Source organism: Sturnus vulgaris, chromosome 7, assembly GCF_052056855.1.
Source record: "Sturnus vulgaris isolate bStuVul1 chromosome 7, bStuVul1.hap1, whole genome shotgun sequence".
NCBI lineage: Eukaryota > Metazoa > Chordata > Aves > Passeriformes > Sturnidae > Sturnus > Sturnus vulgaris.
Genome location: NC_142249.1, coordinates 1470433 through 1494875, shown reverse-complemented (window position 1 = coordinate 1494875; position 24443 = coordinate 1470433).

Below are 24443 nucleotides of genomic sequence, written 5' to 3'. Positions count from 1 at the left end.
CATGGACCTTCATGCAGAAATCAAAATCACCCCCAACCTCTAAACCAACATCTTTACTTCTTTTTTTTTTTTTTTTTCCCCTTGTGGATCCTTCTTGTCAGTGCACTCTCTGATATTGGAGATCAAAGGATCCTTTCCTTAGAGTTCTGCTGTTCCTCAGCCCGCCTTCATCCAGAAAGGATAATCCAAGAATGTGAAGAATTTCCTGATTATCTTTTTACCAATCTCTGAGTTAGTTACATGAAAAAAAGCTTTTCATATCAACATTTTACAGTCCAAGAAATATATTTATCACACTATTATGTCTAAGTTTTGCTAATAGCAGAACTAAAAGAAACTATATTCATTCAGCAAAGCTTTCCAACATTCTGCATAGAGCATTCATTTTAATATTTGTGAAAACCAATCATATAAGATGTACTTATGACACTCATGTCACCTCAGTGGCATGTAGGGCACCCGCCACCCACTTCCCCCTCAGTGACGCCCCTGTCACCTCAGTGGCATGCAGGTGCCTGGCATTCAAAGACCATCATGACACGTCAGTGACACACGGAAAATCCGCCTCCCTTGAGTGATGCATGAGGCACTTGTGTCAGGAAAATTAATCCACAAACACCAGAGGTTTATGTCCAAATCAGAGACAGAGGAGTCCTGTTACTTTCTCTGAATAAAGGGACAGGCCATGGGACATTCCCCTGGGGAGTTTCACATTTTTAGAGGATGCAGCCTCCTTTTTATCCTCATTTCCTGGCCGCATTTCCCTCTCTCTAACCCCATTGGCTAATACAGGTACTAATACAGACCCCTTCTAATGTAGACCCGCACTTTTTCTTTTCCTATGGAATTGATGGTTCCATCCATTGCTTCTTTCATCTCTCATTCTCTAGCTTTACCCACAGTTTATTTGTAAAGACAAATCTCTCTCATTCCTTTCACCTGCAGCCTCCTCTGGGACCCTAATATCCTCTCAGCGACCAAATGCCCCCTCAGCATCACCTGGGACACCCACCTTTTCCTCAGTGACCCTCACGTCCCATCAGCAAACCCAGGGGCAGCAGCCACCCCCGCAGTGACACAGCCCCAGCAGAGCGGGTCATGCTGGCCCAAGGCCAGCAGCAGGCAGAAAGCCGTCAGGGGTGGGGAAAATGCTCTGCTCTGCTTACAGCCTTGGCCACGGGCCGGGACAGCTCCATTTCCCCCTTCAGGATTTGGAGACAGGGGCTTGCACTCTCCTTATAGGGCTGCTCTTGTCTCCTGGCAGCCAGAGGAGCTCGACAGCAAAAGGCCAACGACAGCACAGCAGAGAGACAGCCCTGCGCACAGGGAGGTCGCCCAGCCCCAAGCCAGCCGTGCCACCCTGAAGGTGCTCACCACACTCTCTGTGTGCCTGCCCTGGCAATGCCAGCAAAGCCCTTTGCCCACAGGGCCTTTCTGCAGGGCTCTCCCTTGGGCTCGAAGGCTCTGCTCGTCTCACTCAGTCGTGCCTAAAGCCAAGGATCTTGGCCTCCGTCATGACAACAGGAACAAGACTCAGCACCCAGGCAGTCGAGCTCATGGCCTGAGGCGGAGGGGACTCCAGTGCCCAGGACAGGGTGGGCACACGCCCAGTGCCACGACTCAGACTGGGCCCGCAGCTCAGAAAGGCCAGCATCAGGGTGACACTCCCGGTTATAGGGAGCCCCTTAAAGAGCCTGCTGAGTGAAATACCTTGGGAAAGCACCAGAGCAGACACGTTACAGGAACAAGGCAGCTGCCCAGGGGCTATATATGGCCTCTGACACCCATTTCCTTAGGGCTCCCCACCACAGTCCCTCAGGTGCCTCCTGTAACCTTGTAGCCTCCTGCCACCCACTCCCTCACATGTACACCTCGTGCCTTCCCACTGCCTGGTCCCATCGGGCCTCCACAGCCCCTCATCCCTTCATGGCCTCCCAGTGCCTGTCCCCTCAGGGTCTCCCCCAGCCAGGCCAACCTGCCCAGCAGCAGCACTGCAGCCCCACAGGAGCTCCAGAAAAGCCCGATCAAGAGACACCACAGGAACTCTCAGTAATCCAGCCAGCAACACCTGAGCAGGAGGACACCGATGGCGGTTCCTGGCTGGGACAGGGGTCGTGGCCATCTCCAGGCACCGGTCTCGCAGGGATCCCTGAAGCTCCAGCCCCTGCCCACCCGCTCTGTCACCAGCACAAAGGCTTCAGCACAACCACCAAAGGCCAAGGGGCTTCTGGCCATTCTCCCTTCAACACTACATGGCTGCGCAGCTTGCTGAGCACAAGCACCTATTCCCCCTCTTCCCTGTAGCCATGCAGACCCTGAGCAGGAAAAGAAAGCTCCTGGGAGTCTGTCTATTCTAACATATCCTATATTTCTAAAGTAAAACAATAAAAAAGAAAAAAAACAATGTTGAAAAAAAAGAAAATTCTCGCTGGCTCAGGTGGCCCCAGCAGACAGAGCTTCCCAGATCAGTTCTCTGCAGAGCTCCAGCAGCGCAGACGGCCGAGGCTCGACAGACGAGGCCGCGTCTTCCATGCCCGGCGGAGCTGAGCTTGCAGCCTCTGGAACATGGAGATCCGAGGCTGCTCTACTGCCCTAAGGATATACGAAGTTTGAAGTGCCAGGCTCCCGACGGCAAGGCTGGTGTCATCTGCCATGTCCTCCAGGGCTGGAAGAGAAAGGAACAGAGCCATGGCCAGATCCTTGATCTGCGGAGACATGACGAGACCCCCGTGCCAGGGGCAACCCAGCCCGCTCTTGCCATGGCCAGGAGGGAGCAGGGTCCACCGGGATCAGCCCGAAGCTGCTGGCCACAAATCCCCCACGTGCCCCTGAAATCTCGGTGTGCTCTGCCCACGCCGACCCCCGTCCGCACAGGGAGCAGAGCCCTCCGCAGCCGGGCCAGGGCTTGCAGCTCCTCCTGCCAGCCCCCGCTGACAGCCCGCTGCCCTCACTCACCTCTGTAGATGAGCTGCAGCTCTTCCTGCTGCCTCCGAAAGCTCCGTCCGGCGATCCCTGGGTACATATAGCCTGTCATGCATCTGCCCAGCGGCACAGCTCCCTGCCAGCGGCGCTGCCAGCCCTGTGGCCACATGCCCTCGTGGCCCGGCAGGGCTCAGCCCGGGCCCTGGCCGCATCCTGACGCCCAAGGGCACGGCTGCGACAGGGCGGCAGCAGCCCCGAGGGCAGCCGGGGCTCCACGGCGCCGGGCCCGGATGCCGCTGCCGGGGCAGCAGGCGGGGCTGGGGCCGAGCTGCGGCGGGACGGGGCGGGGAGGGAGCCCGGGCTCACCCATGAACCTGATGGCCGCCTCTCGCAGGGGCTCCTGTGGGCTCTGCACGTACGGCAGGGCCTGGCGCAGGTGCTCGGCCGCTCGGCTCCTGTCGTCTGCCAGCTGGAGAGAGCGGCGGGAGGGAAGGGTCGGGCCGGGCTTTGTGCCCCTTTGCCAGGCACTCCCCGCTTTGGCCGGCCCCGGCCTCCCCTGCCCGCACAGCCCTGAGGCGCGGCCAGCAGCCGCTGGGCCGGGGCTCCGTCGGCACCCGGCTCGGGCCCACAGGAGCCTGGAGAAGAGCCCGTGCGGCTCCTGCTTGCAGCCCTGGGCAGGGCCACAGCTGCCAAGCGCACACAGTGAGCACCGCGCTCAGGGGCTTCTCCAGGCTGAGCCTGGCACTTCCAGGCCCTCCTTACCAGGCACTCGGCGAACTTCCAGAGTTTCTCCTCCTTCACCAGCTTTTTGAGATCCCTGTTCTTCAGGAATTTGACCACACAAAGCAGGGTTTCCCGAGAGGCCTGGAGAGCAGCAGAGATGTGCAGATGGCACCGCAGCTCAGGGCACAGGAGCCGTGTCCCTGTGCCAAGGCTGAGAGGAGGCTGTAGCCTGGGAGGTGCCAGGGCAGGAGGCAGCCGAGCCCCCTCCCAGGGAGACACCAGCAGCCCACCAGTCCTCACCTGTGCCACATGCAGATTCTCATCATGGCAGTGGAAGAAGAGAGGGAGGAGACTCTGCTGCACTGGATTCTCCAAAAGCTTTTCTCTCTCTTCCATGAAATATTCCAGCATATCTTGGAAGAGCCTTATGGAGAGCAGCTGCACCTGGCTATCATCCTGTATGAAAGGAAGGAAAAAAAATCCTCAACTTTGGCTGATCCAGGCCCATTCCAGCACCCACCTTAAAATCCATAGGGCACCACGCTTCTGAGAAGCACCCAGGGCCCATGGCCTGGGGCACAGAGCCTTACCGCGTCAAGGAAAGGCAAGAGCGCCTCAGCCAACTGCAGTGCAATGGAGCTTGGTATCAGGAAATATTTGTGCATGAATATAAAGTTGATGGTGATGAGTGTCATCCCAACTATCTCTGCATCCTTGTCCCACAGTAGGTCCATGAGGCCTTCAGTCAGGCTGAACATTTTTTCGGCCTGTGCAGAACACAAGTCTGTGAAACGCCACCCTGCTGCCTCAGGCCGCAGAGGCCAAAGGCCTGTCCTGAAGCACTTGGGCAGCTGAATAGAGAGGCAGGAGAGCTGGGAGCAGCTGCTCCAGCACCCGAAGCCCAAGGGGCTGCTTTCCCCAGTGCAGCTTCAGCCACTGCCCCCTTCTCACCATGGAGGGATCATCAATGAGCTCAAGAAGGGCCCTGAGTGCCAGGCAACGCTTCTCCCTGCACTCGCTCTGCAGGTACCTTGATGTGACCTTTACAACACTGCCACCACATTCACGGGGGTCCAGGCACCTGAGGACCTGAAAGGCACAGGGTAATGACAGGGGACCCGGCCAGCAAGAGCCCAGAACTGCACAGGGCTGGGCCCAGACAGCAGCACGGGGCACGGGCATCGTCCCAGGCAGCTGTGGTGATGAGAGGGCAGAGAGCTGGGAGGCAGCTCAGTGAGGCAGCGCTGGCCATCAGGCTCACCTCCACAAGAAATGCCATGGCAGGCAGATCCCAGCATGTTTCCTGTATGGTGAGCACCTGGAGTAGGTGGAGTGCAATACTGGAACACAACCACATAGAAGCATGACGCATCTCCCTAGCAGGCCGAGAAAGAAACCAGGTTCCTGAGTTGGGGGGTAAATCTCTCTGGTCTTTCCCCACCATGATACAAGGGGAGCAGGGCCATTGGAAGGTGGCTGCTCCTGAGCACCTCCTCTCCCAGCCATTTGCAGTCTGATTGGCCATCTCTCAGTGACAAGGCCCTCTGGCCCATGACCACAGGGATTGTGTGGCACACCCCGGGCACAGAACACAAATGCTGGGGGCAGTGGAGAGCAGGGAATCTCACCTGGCCAACAGACCCACGGCATAGTGGTGGGTGTCAACACAGAGCAGCGTGTCCCAGCCACGCTTGCGCTCCATTGCCATCACCACATCCTCACACTGGAGAAAGCAGAGCAGAGACTTCAGGGTCTGCACTGCAAACCTGTGTGCAGAGCAAAGCTCAGGTCACACTGGGAGCACTGGCTCCTTGACAGGGGATGTGTCAGGGACAGAAGGACTGGCATGGAGAACCTGTTGGGGCTGGTGGCAAGGCCATGTTCTTCCTGGCATCCCTTCCAGAAGGTGTCGACCTCCTCTGGTGTATCCAGAGTGCTGAAGAACACTTGGAAGAGCAGGTGGACAAACAGACAGGGGAAATACGTCACCAGTATATCTGGCCAGCAGGGCACCTGGAGGATCTTCCACATCACCAGAGTTGCCTGCAAAGGACAAAGCACCCCGAGACAGCGCTCAGTGCCCAGGTGTCCGTGCGGCAGGGCCCGAGCGTGGCACGGAGAGGCCAGGGGAGATGCAGGGGGAGCACCGGGCCTGATGCCCCTGAAGGTGACCCTAGGCCAGGCTTCAGCGCAGTGCCTGAGGCAGGGAGATGCAGTGGGGTAAGGAGGGTGGAGAGCTGCTGGAGAGGCGGCCTTGGGGTGAGCAAAGGCCACTTCCAGAAACTCACAGCCAGGGCAAAGACACCCGTTCTGTCCCCATCAGAGGTGCATGTGCTGTGCTCTGGCCAGTCCCCCAGCACATCGAGGAGTATCTCCAGCACTGGCTCCACAGTCCTGCTCGAGGACATGATCGTCTTCCACATGGCCATAGCAGCTCTGTGGGGTCAGAGCTCTGTCTCAGGGCAGTCTCAGACACAGAAATGTGGCCTGGGCAGCAGCAGGGAGCTGAGCTGGCTGTCAGCTCTGCCTCTGCCCACTGCCCCTCGCTGGTGGCGCCCAGGCAGCCCAGCCCTATGGGGACAGGCCCCTGAGGGTCAGGGAGGGAGCATGGCAGCAGCCCCAGGGGCTGACATGCCAGGGCTGGGAAAGGGAGCAGCCAGAGGGCCCTGGAACTCTCTGTTGCTCAGACACCTGGAACAGGTTGTACAGGGTGATGGGCTGGTGAGCCCTGAGCCCTCTGGGCTGGTGGGCCCCATACCTGTCACACGATGGGGCCACACGCAGGAGTGTCATCACCACATCAGCAGGCTGTGCCTCAGTGAGATCCAGCAGAGTGTTCTCCATCGTGTGGTCAGCAGACTCATTGGTCATGAGCCACTGGTAGATGTACCTCACCATGCCAGGCACCTGAAGGAGGCGTGGGGAGACTTGGAAACCTGCTAGAGGGAGTAATGTCCCCAGAGAAGTGTTTCCCTTCCCACCACACTGGAATGGCCTCAAAGGCTTACAGGGACCAGCAGGCCCCAGTGGCTTGAGAGGCCATATGACTCATGGAGGAATTAAACCCTGGCCACAGGCTGCTTACCTGCTCTGGAATGAAAACACCCTTCTCCACAAGCAAATCCATCATGGCAGCACTGGTGTCAGTGGTGTAGACGTCACCGTTTTCAATAATCTCAAGGCCCATGACACTGGTCTCTTCCTGCCAAATGCATGTGGTGAATTTGCACGTCTGGCAGGATAACAAAGGGCAAGAAGCCAGGGCTTTTCCATGGAGTGCTCCAAGCATGGCGCTTGGCTGAGCAGTGACAGCAGGCCCAGCCCAGCTGGGGATGGCTGCAGGTACCTGTGCTGTCCTGCGGAAGAGGCCACCAGTGGGTTCCTGCTTTTGTGTCGGCTCCGTGGCTGCACCTGGCAAAGAGCGAGCAGAGCCAGAGCTGAGGGGCTGCGGGAGAGGCTGGAGAACACAGCCAGGCCTGCATTCCCCAGGCAGGGACAGCCCCGGCATGCCCCAGGGGATGGAGCACGGCCACTGTGAGCTGTCTGCCCGGCCCCTCTTCTGTCCTGTCCATGGGTGTGTCCACAGGGGATGGGATGGGATGGGATGGGATGGGATGGGATGGGATGGGATGGGATGGGATGGGATGGGATGGGATGGGATGGGATAGGATGGGGCCAAGCTGGATGCTGGCAGCAGCCCTGAAGCCCAGCTCACCCTCCTGTTCTGGCTGGAACGGCACCACCTCTTCAGTCTCCCGTGCTGGGGAAGATCCAGGGTTTTCTTCCTCTTCTATCACCCAGGCCAGCTTGGGCACTCTCGGGGGTCTCTGCTCCATGTCAGTGCCTGGATTGATGACTACTGGCAGGAGAGATGCCTTGGAAAACCTCTGAGTTAGCAAGTCTTGTAGTAGTGCCTGGAAGACAAGACTGCTCTCCTGGTAAGAGTACAGGACAGCAGGTCCTGCACTCTGGTCTCGAGGGCTCCTTCCACAAGGATGGGACACTCCTCGTCAACGACTGTGGTCAGAAAATCCCTCAGTGTGGTCTTGAGGGCAACTGCTGCGGGAATGGGAGATGCCTCGGAAACCTCGGCACCAAGTCCCACGATCTATCCCTCTGCAGGGCACCTGGAGAATACCAGACTTGGGAAGGCCGCAGGTCACCAAGTCCTGTGGTCTGGCCTCGAGGTCACCTGCAGGAATAATGACTCAGAAAAGCTCTGGGTCAGGCACGAAGGAGTGTGCTGTGCAGAGGCTCCTCACAGCACAGCTCTGGGGCGTCCTGTCCCGTCGTGTGCTCCGAGCACTGTGGTGTGGCCGTGTCACCACCAGCTCCTATGTCACCACATGTCACAAAGGGTCCTTTGACAGCGTTCCATGCCACAGTGACCATGCTGCACCGTGTCACAAAGGGCCCTTGCACACGCTGCCACCTGGCCTGGGGACACCCTGAGACCACGCAAAGTGGCCCAGGAATCCCTTGGCCCAAATGTCTAAGACAGCCCGACAGGAATGTTAGGAATGGCTCAAATCATATCCGGCGATATCCGGCTCCACGGGCACAGGGCATTTAAAAATCCTCAAATCAGGAAAGCTTTCCTTCCCAATTTCTCTACTCAAGTAATTCCAAAAAGTTGCAAACTTCCTAAATTCATTGGCATGGCCTGAGAGTGTGATAGATTTGGAAGTTTGCTTCCCATCTCAAAACGGCAACTCGTTTCCCTTAACATCATCCATTGAGAGTCACTTTACAAAAGAACACTACACAGAGGCAAAAAAAGGCCATTCTTTACTTTGCAAATGGTTTTCAGTGAAGAGATGAGAACATCCTAATTCTATGAAAGAATAAAAGCTCGCAAGGAATCGAAGTCCACTCAGTATCACAAAATTAGCCCAAACAAATGAGTAGATTGCAAAATGGCTAATCCTCCTCCTGGTACAGATAGCTAAGTGGCTCATGAAGTCCAGCTGTCGTCTCTTCCTCCCTGCAGGAGAATCAGGGCCACTAACAGAAAAAATCACAGCTATTCCTTCTGCCCTCCATAACCTAAGCTGTGCCAAAGCACAGATGCTACCTTCAAGCTGACTCCAATTTCACCTCTCACCTCCCAGACAACTCCTTCCCCAAGACACCCACCAACACCAACCCCCCTAAACAGCCACACACGAGCCCCCAACAGCCTGCCAAGATCCCCAGCTATCCCCATCCCTCCGCAGAGCTTTCCCAGCCTCCAGCAGACCCCCTGGTTCCCTGCACGTGCCGTGGGATGGCACTCAGGAGGATCTGCTCCAAGGCATTCCCTGGTAGCAAGCACAGGCTGCCAGGTCTATGGTCCCTGGACCATCCTTCCCACCACCCCTCCCTGTGCACAGCTGTTACATTTGCACATTGGTACTCACCTTGGATTTCTGCACTTGAGCAGCAGTGCTGGGAAAGGATGGAGAATGGCCTGGCAAGCTCTTTTTCCAGCTCCCTCTTGACTCTTGAAGGAGGCAGAACATTCCACAGGAAAGCACCTGGTACCACAAGGAGTGGATGACATCAGACAGCTGTGGGGAGAATCCTCAGGACAGCTATATCCTGAGGGAACACCGTTGGCCTTGACCTGTAGGCACCTGCAAAAGCTTAAAATCAGCTGCCTCAGCTTCCAGGACCTCTCTTGGCCAGCATCCTGGTGTGCACGCAGGACTGCTGAGGGGCACTGCTGGGACCCAGCGGGCCAGGAGCGGCTGTCTTGTGTCCACCCAGCACCCCCTGACAGAGCCAGGGTCATCCCTAAAGCAGACAAAAGATCTGGTGTCAGCAGAGAGGAGCAAGGAGAACTGGGCTGGCTCCTCTCAGGCTATTTCAGCTGGGCTTGCTCCACAACACGCCCTCATTTTAAGGCCTGCTAATGCCAAGATGCCAGAAATGCCGACCTTCTCCTCTCCAAGGTGCACAGGAAGAGCCAATCAGCAGGATGCTTTAGGAGGAAAACCTTCCCAGCCTTTGGTGAGGCCGGGGACACACCAGGATCAGCCAAGACTCTGCACGTAGCCTGGCCCACACAACCCAGCTCTTTGCTGGCCCTAGCCCACAGCAGCTTCCTCCAAGCGAGAGGCAATTGCATATTGCCAAGAGCTGAAACACAGCAGGCAGGTGAGATGTGAACAGTGTGTGCGTAAAGGCCTTTTAATTCACAGCTCTCAAAGAGAGCTTTGGGGCTCGCAGCTGCACAGAGATGCTCCTGCTCACACCTCCGTTCAAAGGGGGGTAACACACCCTGCTGCAGTTGCCTGGGTTGGTCTCCACAGCTCCAGGCAGATGCCAAACCTGCTCTTCACAGCCTTCGCCCTTCCCCTGCCCCTGTGCCAAGGGCAGCGGGCCTCAAGGACTGAAAGGACCACAGGGAGCCAAAGGGGGACACTGGCACCTACGGCACTGGGATCTCCTTGGGAGGCACTTCCCTGAAGAAGTAAGCCCCTTTCCTCCAAAGGTGTTTCCCCAAATGTGTAGCTTTCCTTAAGAACACCAACACACTCTTAAGAAACGCTGGCAAGGCAGAATTATTGCTGGTCTTTTCACAGAATGAAAGAATCACTGGGTTAGAAGAGACCTTCAAATCATCGAGTCCAATCCATGCCCTAACACTTCAACTAAGCCATGGCACTGAGTGCCACATCCAGTCTTTTCTTATGTGCATCCAGGGACGGAGACTCCACCACCTCCCTGGGCAGACAATCCGGTACTTGATCACTTTTTCCTAATATCCAACCTGTATTTCCCTTGGCGCAGCTTAAGACTCTGTCTTCTCATTCTGTCAGTGCTGCTTGGAGAAAGAGACCAACCCCACCTGACTACAGCCACCTTTCAGGGAGTTGTAGAGAGAGATAAGGTCACCCCTGAGTCTCCTTTTCTCCAGGCTAAACAACCCCAGCTCCCTCAGTCATTCCTCACAGGCTTTGTGTTCCGAGCCCCTCCCCAGCCTTGTTGTTCTCCTCTGGACATGCTCAAGTGTCTCAAGGACCTTCCAAAACAGAGGGGCCCAGAACTGGACACAGCACTGAAGGCGTGGCCTCACCAGTGCTGAGTACAGGGGAAGAATGACCCTCCTGCTCCTGCTGGCCACACTCTTCCTGATCCAGGCCAGGGGCCATTGACCTTCTTGGCCACCAGGGCACACTGCTGGCTCATGTTCAGTCGGCTGTTGACCAGCACCCCCAGGTCCCTTCTGGCCTGGGCACTGTCCAGCCACAGCATTCCCAGCCTATAACGTTGCAGGGGGTTATGGAGGCCAAAATGCAGGACTCAGCACTTGGATGTATTAAACTTCATTTTATTGGACTCCGCCTGTCCATCCAACCATTCCAGGTCTTTCTGCAGAGCCCTCCTACCTTCCAGCAGATCTACACATGCTCCCAGCTTTGTGTTTTCTGTAACTTTACTAATGAAAGACTCAATACCCTCATCCATGTCGTCAATAAAAATATTGAACGGGACTGGCCCCAGCACAGAGCCCTGAGGGACACCACTGGTGACTGATCCCCAGCTGGATGCAGCACCATTCACCACCACTCTCTGGGCCAGCCATCCAGAGTGCTCCTGTCCAAGCCGTGGGCTGCAGCTTTTCCAGGGAATGCTGTGTGAGACAGTGTCAAAGGCCTTGCTGGACTCCAAATACACAACATCCACAGCCCTTCCCACACCCACCAGGTGGGTCACTTGGTCATAAAAGGAGATCAGGTTGCTCAAACACGACCTACCTCTCCTAAACCTATGCTGGCTGGGTCTGATACCCTGACCATCCTGTAAGTGCTGCATGAGAACACTCAGTAGAAACTGTGTCATTACCTTACCTGGTACTGAGCTCAGGCTAACTGGCCTATAATAACTGGCCAGCATCCTCCTTCCCACCCGTTTTGTGAGTGAGTGTCACACTGGCCAGCTTCCAGTCATTTGGAACCTCACCAGTGAGCCAGGACTGCTGGTAAATGATGCAGAGGGGCTTTGCCAGCACATCTGCCAGCTCCCTCATCGGCCTGGCGTGGATCCCATCTGGTCCCATACATTTATGAACATCTAAGCTGCTCAGCGGTTCCCTGACTGCCTCCTCCTGGATAACAGGGGGACCATTCTGCTCCTTGATAGCATCTACAATCCAGGAGTACACTTGTCCAGAGGACAAGCCTTCTTCCCACTAAAGATTGAGGCAAAGAAGGTGTTAAGGACTTCTGCCTTCTCCGCATCTGCAGTTACTAAATTCCCTCTCTCATCCAATAGAGAACAAAGGCTGGACTTACCCTTCCTTTTACCATTAATATATTTGTAAAAACATTTTTTATTCTCTTTTACAGAAGTTGCCATTTGTAGTTCAAACACAGCTTTGGCCTCCCTAATTTTTTTCCTACACTCTCTAGTTGCCCCCTTAAATACTTCTTGAGAGACCTGACTCTCCTTCCAAAGATGATACATCCTCTTTTTATTTCGAAGTTCCTTCAAAACCTCCTTGCCCATCCAGGCTGGACGTTTCCCTCGTTGACTCACCTTTCAGCACACAGAGACAGTCTGCTCCTGTGCCCTCAAGATCTCTGTTTGGAAGCACGCCCACCTTTCCTGAACTCCATTATTTTTAAGGGCTGCTTCCCAAGGAACTCTCTGAATAAGTTTCCTAAATATGCCAAAGTCTGCCCTCCGGAAGTCTCATGTAAAAGTCTTATTGATGTTCCTCCTGATTTCACCAAATATCGAGAACTCTGTAACTTCATGATCACTGTGCCCCAAGCGGCCTCCAACCACCCCATCTGCCACCAGCCCGTCTCTATTTACAAACTACGGATCTAATATAGTCCCTTCCCTGGTGGGCTGACTCACCAGGATAACAAGAAATTTTCCTCCACACACTCTAAGAACTTCCTCTTTTCTGCTGTATTGAGTTTCCAGCAGATTTCTGGCAGCTTAAAGTCACCTACAAGAACAAGGTCTGATGATGCTGAAACATTCTCCAGCTGCTTATAGAATAAGTTGTCCACCTCTCCTCCCTGGTTGGGTGGACGAAAACAGACTCCTAGTAGGATGTCAGCCTTAGTAGCCTTGCCCTGAATTCTTACCCATAGGCACTCGACTTGATCATCATTCATTTCAATACCCATGGTGTCAAAAGCCTCCCTAATATAAAGGGCCACCCCTCCACTTCTCCCTTTCCTGTCTCTTCTGAAGAGCTTGTAGCCATCCAGTGCAGTGCTCCAGCTCTGTGATTCATCCCACCATGTTTCAGCGATGGCAGCTACATCATAGCTCTGCTCTTGCACCATGGCTTCCAGCTCTTCTTGTTTATTACCCATGCAGCGTGCATTGGGGTACATGCACCTCAGCTGGGCTACTGATTTCACCCCTAACTCAGGCTTACCACCCTTGGGCCTGCTTTCAGACAGCCCAGCTGCATCCCCTTCCTCCTTCAAACCTAGTTAAAAGCCCTCTCAACAAGGTCTGCAAGTTCATGAGCTAAATGCCTTTTGCCTTTAACTGAGAGATGGATCCCATCTGATTCCAGCAGGGAGGTCCTGTAAAAGTTGCCCCATGATCAAAAAATCCAAAATTTTGCCGATGACACCAACCCTTGATTGAGCCACTTGTTAATGATGTGAATTCTCCTATTCCTTTCACTGTTTATCTCAGCCACCACGGGGACTGAGGAAAAGACTACCTGTGCCCCACTCCTACCAACCACTTGACCCAATGCCCTAAAGTCCCTTTTAATTGCCCTGACACTCCTCTTTTCAGTCTCATCACTGCCAGCCTGGACTATTGGCAGTGGGTAACAACCAGAGGGCTGAATCAGCCCACGAAGTCTCTCCGTGATATCCCATACCCAGGCCCCAGGGAGGCAGCAGACCTCCCTGTGGCATAGGTCTGGTCGACATATGGGGCCCTCAGTTCCCCTCAGAAGGGAGTCACCCACTACAACTACCCTTCTTTTCCTTTTCAAGTCAGAGGTGGTGATCCCTTTGACAGATGAATTGTAATGGGGAGGCTCACTGTGCAGATAATTTTCTTCTAAATCATCTGAATCATCTGGCTGACTCTCTAAATCCAGGCCTTCATACTTATTCTGGAGTGGCACCTGGCTAGGTGATGGGGGCCAGGAGGAATTTTTATTATTACCTCCCTGAGCAGGGAACCATTTCCAGTCCCCTTCATCTACCAGGTACCCTTCTATTGCCTAACAGTGGGAGGCATAGGAGTCCTCTGACTCTTGTTGGACTCCTCTCAAAGATGGAAGGGCTGAACTCCACCAGTCTATTTCCCTTTCACTTTCCCTGATACTTCTTGTTCTTTCAACTTCCTCCCAAAGCTCGGCCACCAGTGAAAGGAGATCGTTCACCCGTTCACACCACAGGCAGGATTCCTCCAGAACGCCCCCTGAAACCACTGATAAGCTCAAACATTCCACAAAGGAATGGGTCTGTACAGGTGTCACGATCCGCTATTAATGCAGAGCGGGGGTCGTGATGGTTCTTTTGATCTTAAAGGTGCAAACAGGCAAAATGCAGGGGACAAAATCAGTTTATTCAACAGCAGGAAATCAGTTTATTCAACAACAGCAATGCATTTCATCAAATGCCAACAACTCAGTTACGGTAAAGGGGAGAGGTATAGGAAACAAAGTATAGGGAAAGGGGAAGGAAAGGAAGGGATGGGAAAATAGCTACCAACAGACGAGACGGGCGTCCTCACGGGTCATCTGATAGACGAGTCTTCGTCCGTGGGGAGATCTCAGGGGTCTTCTCCAGGGGGTCTTCATCAGTGGAGAGATCTCAAAGGGTCTTTCCCAGAGGGTTGCTCTTTATAGTCCTTCTCCAAAGCGAGTGGCTTCTGGCCAAGAGGTGGGAAGATTTATGGACCATTGTGTGGTGCTGCAGGAGACAGGTACGGACAAGCAGTCCTCAGTTGACACAACACAACCTCTGGTTGGTGTCACAACAGCACAGTCCAAGTGAACACAATACACCAGCACACAGTCACGAGCATCCACCTGGCCCGGCCAGGAAACCATTGTTGGGAGTCAGCCTGGGTGGGGGTCCTCGAGGTCTCCTTGCGACGGTCGGGAGGCAAAATCGAGGGGAACTTCGGACCGACCCTTACACCACCCTGTGACTCACTATCGTCGTCAAGAGCCCCCCCTTTGTAGACTTGTAATGAAGTCTTCAGTTGTGGTGTCTTCAGGACTCGTCCAAGTTGGTAGCATATCCTGAAAAACAGAGACAGGGGAGTAGGAAAAAGATAAAGGACAGGATAAGGAAAAGGAGAAAAGGGAAAACAAAACAGATTAATTATATTCAATTTTTTTGATTGTTAACAATTTCAAACAATTTGTTCAATTCTTTAAATTTTTCAATTTTGATTAGAAATAAATCAATTTTTAAAGCAAGTTTTTGATTAAACAATTCTAATTGCAATTAGAAGATAATCAATTCTAGTTAAAAATCATATTTTATCCTATTTAAAACCTTGTGTCAATAACCCTAGGGGTGTCGACAGTAACCGATCTGGATACATCTGTCACAGATGCCAATTGTGCTAACCGTTTCATTATTCTCCAAGTCATAATGTATAGAATTGCTGATAAAACAAAACCAATTAAAACCAAAATCAAAAGAACAATGGTGGGATGACACAATTTGTTCAGGACACCTGTAGCAGTAGGTGACCACCCAAATAGAGTATCCCACCACCTGTGTTCAGCATCGGTCTTTACCCTTTCCAGAGCACGATGTATTTTTTCCACATTGTGATGAACAGCTATTAGAGTTTTCTGTCCGTTTTTCTTGATCTTCTCCAAAATTTCGATCAGATCTTGGTGGAGCAACAATTGCTTCACCAGAGAAAGGTTCATTCCAATTGGAGTGGGCAATAGATGGTGGATCAGTGTGTAATTTGACTGCAAAAGGTGGTTAGAAGTAACTGGGGCTACATAGGAAAAAATCACATCCTGAAATCCTAGTAAAATTACAGACACAAAAGTTTGAATGATTTTTGGTATTCACTACTAAATTTTCTATGAAAACACTATCACAAGCAGTTCTAAACATGAACATCCATTGCCTACATATACCAGTACTGTTTCAGGAACCTTGTTTGGATGAATTTCAACACTGCAAACATTCTGTTCTGTATCCAAGCAAATATCTTGAGCTCTGATTGCATTACTTTCACAGATAAACACTTGTTGTTCCCGGACAATGCAAGTTTCCAAATTGACAGTTTGCCACCTCCCACCAATTTGACGGGCCCATTCCCTATGCTCGAAAGGATAGAGAATAGCTCCATCATGGTTCAATGATGGGGAATATTGAATGCACTGAAGCATTACAAATTGTCAGTACAAAGGCTGTGGCTGTGTTTGTGCTGGGATCATAGGTAAAAGTTACTAAGTTCCACCAGGACTGGAATTCTTGTTCAAAATCAGTGCCATTGTCCCAGACTATTTTTCGAATTTCAGTGGGAAAAGTGCCTTCCTCACCTTCTCTTATAATTAAAGCAGCAACTGACTGCATCCACAACTGGGCCTGGATACAACTGAGAGCCAAAGAGATGTTATTTGGTAGTACCAAGTGCATCGATTATCAATTTGTGGTCATTTACGTTTACCTTTTCCCAACTTGGTAATATGTTTGATAACAACCACTGTTGGTCCCCAAAGCTGTTAAGGCTGTTTGCAGGGGCCGTTGTAATTTGGTTACATCTCCAGCTGTGGTAGCCAATTTATTCATTAGTACTTCTGAATCGATGCCATTCAAAATTCCCAATCCTGTTCCCACAACACCGGTTATGTCTCTTGCCATTCGTTTTTTCAGAAGGATTCCGTTTCCGCAGCCAGGTTGTCCATCCCTCAAAAGAAGTCTGTAGAAAGGGTGAACAAGCTGGCTGAACTTCTGAGACATTATTTTGCATCAGCAATTTGATCTGTTTGAGAGACCATGCCGGATTAAATAATATTTGTTGTTGGCCAGTTTTTCTAATTACATATGGTCCAAATTGAAAAATCGTAGGGCTCAGCACAAGCGGTGGTTGGGTAGTAGGTGTTACAACATTAACATCAAGTTCCCCCCAGTATTTTGTATCATTTTTTCCACACATGATTTTGTAGGAAAGTTGTATAGCAGTTAAGTTTAGCCAACAGTCCTAATTATGAATTTCACAATATAAAACACGGCCATAAAGTCCTGTGCCATAACTGTATGCAGGTTCGGTGAGGGATCCAGCCACTAATTTACAAGTTATTGTGACATCATCACCTTGTGTCACCATGGAAGGAGGAAAAACCTTGTTTTTGTCATCCAGCACTAAGGGGGGGTGCTTCTTCATGTCCCTCGGTGTTCTTCTGTGAAAAGTAAACACAAACAGAGTCTGCCTCCAGGAGGCAGGAGATTAAAATGATGGAACTATCCAGTGTGTAGCGTGGACTGGAATTCTGTTAACTTCCCAATCATTTTGCTGCTGAAAAGGAAGCCACTCTGTACCTCCTTTAAACACAGCAAAAGGAAGCCACTCTGTACCTCCTTTAAACACATCATAGGAGTCAGTGTAGATGTAAACAAGAGAGATATTCTGTACCTCAAGTTGGAAAACACTCCAAACAACTGTCAGCTCCCCAGCCTGAGAGCTGCCTTCTCCCTCAGTAATAATTTGTTCACCACAGAAGTGGGGAGGGCTACTGCCCTGTATCTCCCCACCTTTCCCTCTCGTTTGGCAAAAGCATCAGTGAACCAAGAATTTGCTGATTATTCAGGGGAGAAAGGAGTGGCTACTTTACTTACCAAGGCAGGTTGGTCATGGCTATTTGCCAAGCTCTCAGTTTCTTGTATTGCCAGATTTTTTACAGCTCTTTCTATCATTGAGAAGATGTTACAGTAATGTTTGAGCTGGGCATACCACTTCCCAACTGAGGATCTCTGGGCCACCCAGTCAGGGGGAGGGGTCTCAATAGTGACTGTGATGTGTTTTCTCCAGAACACTAATAATTGTAGAGCCTGTTGGATCTCTTTCCTGGATTCAGGCAATTTAATTTGATCCAGGGAGGTTAGAGTATCAGGTGGAATACATGTCATACTTCCTTTCCCCCAAATTCCCAACAACTTCACCTCCTGAGAAGGTTTTTGAATTTTCTCTGAGGAAATTTGCAAATCAGGGTTTTCCAAATGAGAGATTATTTTTTGTTGGGTATCCCCCACTACTTTTATTTCATCCCTTCCCACCAGAATATCATCAATGTATTGATAGACAGCTGTATTGTCACGTTTGGGTATCTTTTCTAATTCCTGGGCTAAAGTGTGGTGGGCCGAAGTGGGGGAATGTTCAGACCCTTGGGAAAGCCCAGTGCAGGTGTACTGCTTTGGCTCAACTCCCAGAGCCTGTGGAGGAGATTGATTTGGTTCATTGTTCAGAACTTGTGGAGAAGTTTGCTCTGGTACACTGCCCAGAACCTGTGGAGAAGGTTGCTCGGGGGGTGCATCACTGATATAATCATATTCTATTTTAATCACAGGTTTTAAGTTGGGGCAGCAGTGTTGCCCACAATTTTTCATCAAAATTAGGTCTTTTTGAGAGTGTATTGGATTAATGTGAACAGCTTCCTTCTCCTGTGTTTCTTTTGGTGTTATACCCTGTGTTGAATTTTTGTCCCATTCTTCTCTTAAGGCAGCTTTTAACAAATTATTTTCATCTAGCAACAAATGGTTCTCATGCCTTTCTTGATCTAATTGTTTTTACAAAATTTGAACAAGATTTTGTAAAGAATCTATAATTGTGCTTTCTTCACTCACTCGCTTAGAGCGAGTTTCTATGGCTGCTGTAAGACAAGCTCCCAAAACTGAGCAGAGTATGGTTTTATTTTTGCCCAGTTTGAACTTTGACTCATGTTGCAAAGAATATATTCTATCAATCACATTCTCCAGATTAAACCGATTATTGTTCGCCCATTCCTCCCCACCTTGGGACGGTCTGGCTCTATACTTAGCTAATAGAGCATAAAATGCAGCTTTATCTGTTACAGTGGAATTCTCAGTCATTTTGTGAAGGGATAAGTAAAAACCACAACAGGGAGATCTATTGCTTAAGTTACCACACACAACGAAACAGCTTCCGCTGGGTGCCCCCCTTTGCTTCCCTGTGCGGGTGAAGAGACCAAACTACTTGGGAGGCACTCCTTAGTTACAAAACACCAGGTTGTCTCTTCACTACACCAAGTAGTCAAACATCATAAAAAACAACAACAACAACAACAACAACAGTGTCCCGCCTTTTGCACCAGTAGATCTTTTGTGAAATTCTGACGACAGAACCCTCAAGCGAGTCTGGGGATGCTCCACACCAAGGTGTCTGCAGTCTGCGGGAAATCAGAAAAACCCCCCTTGCTTTCTAGACAGGCTCACCCATCCAAGGTGGCCAGCTAGGTGCGGCTGGAGTAAGACTTCCTTCCCCTGATACAGACTACAGACAACCTTGCATCCCTTCTGTCTGCCAGAAAATCCTGTCCGTGATGCCAGTTTCATGTCACGATCCGCTATTAATGCAGAGCGGGGTCGTGATGGTTCTTTTGATCTTAAAGGTGCAAACAGGCAAAATGCAGGGGACAAAATCAGTTTATTCAACAGCAGAAAATCAGTTTATTCAACAACAGCAATGCATTTCATCAAATGCCAACAACTCAGTTACGGTAAAGGGGAGAGGTATAGGAAACAAAGTATAGGGAAAGGGGAAGGAAAGGAAGGGATGGGAAAATAGCTACCAACAGACGAGACGGGCGTCCTCACGGGTCATCTGATAGACGAGTCTTCATCTGTGGGGAGATCTCAGGGGTCTTCTCCAGGGGGACTTCATCAGTGGAGAGATCTCAAAGGGTCTTTCCCAGAGGGTCGCTCTTTTATAGTCCTTCTCCAAAGCGAGTGGCCTCTGGCCAAGAGGTGGGAAGATTTATGGACCATTGTGTGGTGCTGCAGGAGACAGGTACAGACAAGCAGTCCTCAGTTGATACAACACAACCTCTGGTTGGTGTCACAACAGCACAGTCCAAGTGAACACAATACACCAGCACACAGTCACGAGCATCCACCTGGCCCAGCCAGGAAACCATTGTTGGGAGTCAGCCTGGGTGGGGGCCCTCGAGGTCTCCTTGTGACGGTCGGGAGGCAAAATCGAGGGGAACTTTGGACCGACCCTTACAACAAGCACATCGTTTTTTGAGGGTTCCACTTGGTTACATACACTTGTACTAACTGCAGGTTTTGATCTTGTAACAGAAACCCTAACACCAGCCAGCCAACAGAAACACAGCAGACAACACACAGGAAATCTTACTAGCAAGAAAACTTGCTCCCTGCCTGCTGGCCCTGCTGTGCACACTGCCATGCCATGCCCCCAGAGATGTGCCACGCTCCTGTCTGCCAGCTCCTGTTCCCCACGCTCCCCAGAGGCCTCTTAGAAGCAGCCACTCAAGGAGGAAGGAAGCCCCAACCCATTCCTGCCTGACTCACAAGTTATCCCTATCCTCTGCACTTCCCCACGTGTCTGCTTTGATGTTCACTGAGGAAATTCCCTTTTTTGTGGCTGTCCATTGCTGTGCATTTAACAGACTTGTGTTCCGCACAGACCAAAAAAATGTGCAGCCTCATTGAAAGACTTGTGGAGCTCCTGCAGGACAGAGATGGAGAAATAGTTACAGTGACAGTCATGGTACTCAGCTTTATCGTGTTGGAGAAGGACATGCTGATACCCAGCCCCATCGCCCTGCAGCTGGCTGAGTCCCTCCTGCCACTCTTTGACCACGTAAGGCTTTGCGCCCCCAGCCACAGCCACTGGCAGCGGCTCAAACACTTTGTGCCCTGTGAATTTGCAGGCTAGCAGCCAGCTGAGCCCCGTGCAGCCAATGCTGAAATGTTCTCTTTCTTCCTTTCATACAGGAGAATAGCCAGGTGCAGCTGGTGTCCATATTGCTCTTCTGGACAATGGTGACTCTTCTAATGGAAAAAGAAAAACAGGCCCTGAAGCCACAGGTGCAGAAGAGCCTGCTTCCACTCTTCTTCCACTGCCAGGATAAGAATCGACATGTGGCAGAGGTGAGGACTGGTGGGCTGCTGGTGTCCCCCTGGGAGGGGGCTTGGCTGCCTCCTGCTCTGGTGCCTGGCGGGCTGCAGCCTCCTCCCAGCCTTGGCACAGGGACACGGGTCCTGTGCTCTGGGCTGTGAAGCCATCTCTGCATCTCTGCTGCTCTCCAGGCCTCTCGGAAAACACTGGTTTGTGTGGCCAAGTTCCTAAGGAGAAGCGACCTTGAGAAACTGGTGAAAAAGAAGAAGCTGTGGATGTTTGCAGAGTGCCTGGTAAGGAGGGCCTGGAAGCGCCAGGCTCAGCCTGGACAAGCCCCCTGAGCGCGGTGCTCACTGTGTGCGCTTGGCAGCTGTGGCCCTGCCCAGGGCTGCACGCAGGAGCCGCACGGGCTCTTCTCCAGGCTCCTGTGGGCCCAAGCCGGGTGCCCACGGAGCCCCGGCCCAGCGGCTGCTGGCCGCGCCTCAGGGCTGTGCGGGCAGGGGAGGCCGGGGCCGGCCAAAGCGGGGAGCGCCTGGCAAAGGGGCACAAAGCCCGGCCCGACCCTTCCCTCCCGCTGCTCTCTCCAGCTGGCAGACGACAGGAGCCGAGCGGCCGAGCACCTGCGCCAGGCCCTGCCGTACGTGCAGAGCCCACAGGAGCCCCTGCGAGAGGCGGCCATCAGGTTCATGGGTGAGCCCGGGCTCCCTCCCCGCCCCGTCCCGCCGCAGCTCGGCCCCAGCCCCGCCTGCTGCCCCGGCAGCGGCATCCGGGCCCGACGCCGTGGAGCCCCGGCTGCCCTCGGGGCTGCTGCCGCCCTGTCGCAGCCGTGCCCTTGAGCGTCAGGATGCGGCAAGGGCCCGGGCTGAGCCCTGCCGGGCCACGAGGGCGTGTGGCCACAGGGCTGGCAGCGCCGCTGGCAGGGAGCTGTGCCGCTGGGCAGAGGCATGACAGGCTATATGTACCCAGGGATCGCCGGACGGAGCTTTCGGAGGCAGCAGGAAGAGCTGCAGCTCATCTACAGAGGTGAGTGAGGGCAGCGGGCTGTCAGCGGGGGCTGGCAGGAGGAGCTGAAAGCCCTGGCTTTGCTCCCTGTGCGGACGGGGGTCGGCGTGGGCAGAGCACACCGAGATTTCAGGGGCACGTGGGGGATTTGTGGCCAGCAGCTTCGGGCTGATCCCGGTGGTCCCTGCTCCCTCCTGGCCATGGCAAGAGCGGTCTCAGATGTCCCTAGCATGGGGGTCTCATCATGTCCCCACAGATCTGGGATCTGACCGTGACTCTCTTCTTCCAGCTCTGGAGGTCGTGGCAGATGACAGCAGCACTGCCGTTAGCAGCGTGGCAATTCAAACCTAGTACATCCTCAAGGCAGATACGGAGAACTCAATATTTCATTTTCGAGAATCTGCAAGATCAGTTCCGCAGGGCATGGAGGACACGGCCTCATCTGTCAGATCTCGGCTGGCTGTGCTGCTGGACATCTGCAGAGAACTGATCTGGGAGGCTCTGTCTGCCGAGGCCACCTGGGCCAGTTGACTGTTCTTTTCTTCTTTTAGTTTTACTTTGGTCTAGAAATATAGGATGTGTTATAATACACAGACTGCCAGGATCCTTCTTTTGCTGATCAGGGCCTGCATGGCATCGGGGAAGAGGGGGAAAGGGTGCTTGTGCTCTGCAAGATGCCCAGGCATGCAGTGTTACAGGGAAAATGGCCAGAAGCCCCTTGGCCTTTGGTGGTTGTGCTGAAGCCTTTGTGCTGGTGACAGAGCGGGTGGGCAGGGGCCGGAGCTTCAGGGATCCCTGTGAGACCGGTGCCTGGAGATGGCCACGACCCCTGTCCCAGCCAGGAACCGCCATCGGTGTCCTCCTGCCCGGGTGTTGCTGGCTGGATTGCTGAGGGCTCTGAGGTGCCTCTTGATCCAGCTCCATAAGCAGCCCCCGGGCAGATGCCTTTTTCCTGACACCCGGCTGCTCTGGTGCTTCCCCAAAGCCTCTTCCAGCCCTGCAGCTAAATCCCTCGAGGCTGAGACACCCCCAGCAGGATGGTGGGGACATCCCCAAGGTGCCCAGGCTGGGCTGGCTGGGGACAAGGAGCACAAGGCTCCTCTGCTGGGGCACATGACAAGGTAGTGGGCAGTCAGGTGAACTGAGATTTTACCCCCAAAATATTGCCCATTTCTACCTGGATGAGCCAAGAATTGGAAACTGGGAATGAGCAAATTTCCCACATTTGAAGTTGGCAGGAAATTCCTCATATGTGGTGGTGGATTCAGCTGGAGGATTTGAAACTTGGTAGGAAAACAGCTGGAATTGGAGCAAGTTTATCTGAGGGGTGTGAGAATGCCAGGATATGCCAGCATCAGAGCACTCGGGATTCCAAGGAAGAAACCATAAAACCCTCTTTTCCAGGAGATACCAACCGTCTGCATCATTCCTGGGATTTTTCCTGAGAGGAATAGCAGAAATTCCAGTATTACGGGGCACCAGGGCCTGAAAGGGCCCAAAGTTTTGGTTTTATTTGGGAATTTTTTGGAGTTTAAAATTTTTATTTTTTTTTTCCATGAAAATCCCACTTTTCCTTTCTGATGCGACTGGAAGTTGTCTCCTTTTCATGTAATGCTGCTTTTGCCCATCCTCCTTCTGCAATATTTTTAGAAACTTCTATAAAATGGTGAAAATGATGATGGATTGTGGCCTTTTTTCATTCTTGTTACTTGTGATGCAATTGCAGTGAAAAGAAGAGAAAAAAACGATAAGAAACGCCAAAAAAAGATTAAAAATGAGAATTTTACCATGTATCAGTGCCTGGCTTTTTGTTATAAAGCTTTGTTTGTCTAGTGCTCTTTATGATAAAATAAAATCGTAGGAGACTCTGAGTATGTTAAAAAAACAAACAAACAACTGAAATTTGAAAAAAAAAATTGACAAGATTCTAAATATTTTTCCTTTGTAGATTTTTTGGGGAGTAAATGTTTAGTACTTTATTTGGTTTTGGTGGGAATTTGGAAGTGAAACAGGAGGATTCAAAATTCCCAACAGCAGAAATGCCGTAATTCCATGGGAATTTGTGTGGGGAAATGGAATAGTCTAAATTCCTGAAAACAGGAATGTAGTTATTCCATGGGAATTTGCTGTGATTTTGCGACTGCATCTGGCACATTCTAAATTCCTAACACCCAGAATGCCATTATTCCATGGGAATTTTGGTGGGGAACTGGAGTATTCGAATTTTGTGTCACCAGGAATGCTGTTATTCCATAGGAATTTGGTAGGAATTTGAGGGGGCATATGGGGGACTTGTAAATTCTTCAAACCCGGAATGCTATAATTCCATGGCAAATTGGGAGGAGAAATGGAGGATTCTCAATTCCTAACACTTGGAATTCTGTTGTTCCATGGGGATTATGGTGCGCAACTGGAAGATTCCAAATTCTTGACTCCCAGAATTCTCTTATTCCCTAGGAATTTGGGAAGGGAACTGGCAAATTCTCAATTCCCAATGTCCAGAATGTTGCTACTCCATGGGATTTTTGGAAGGGAACTAGAGGATTCCAAATTCCCCATTCCTGGAAGGCTGTTATTGCATTGGAATTATGGGGCATATGGATTATTCCTAATTCCTGACTCCTGAAATGCCATTATTCCATGGAAATTTGGGAGATGAACTGCAGGGTTCTAAATTCCCAGTGCCCGGAATGCTGTAATTCCATACTTTTGGTGGGAATTTGGGAGTGAAAAGG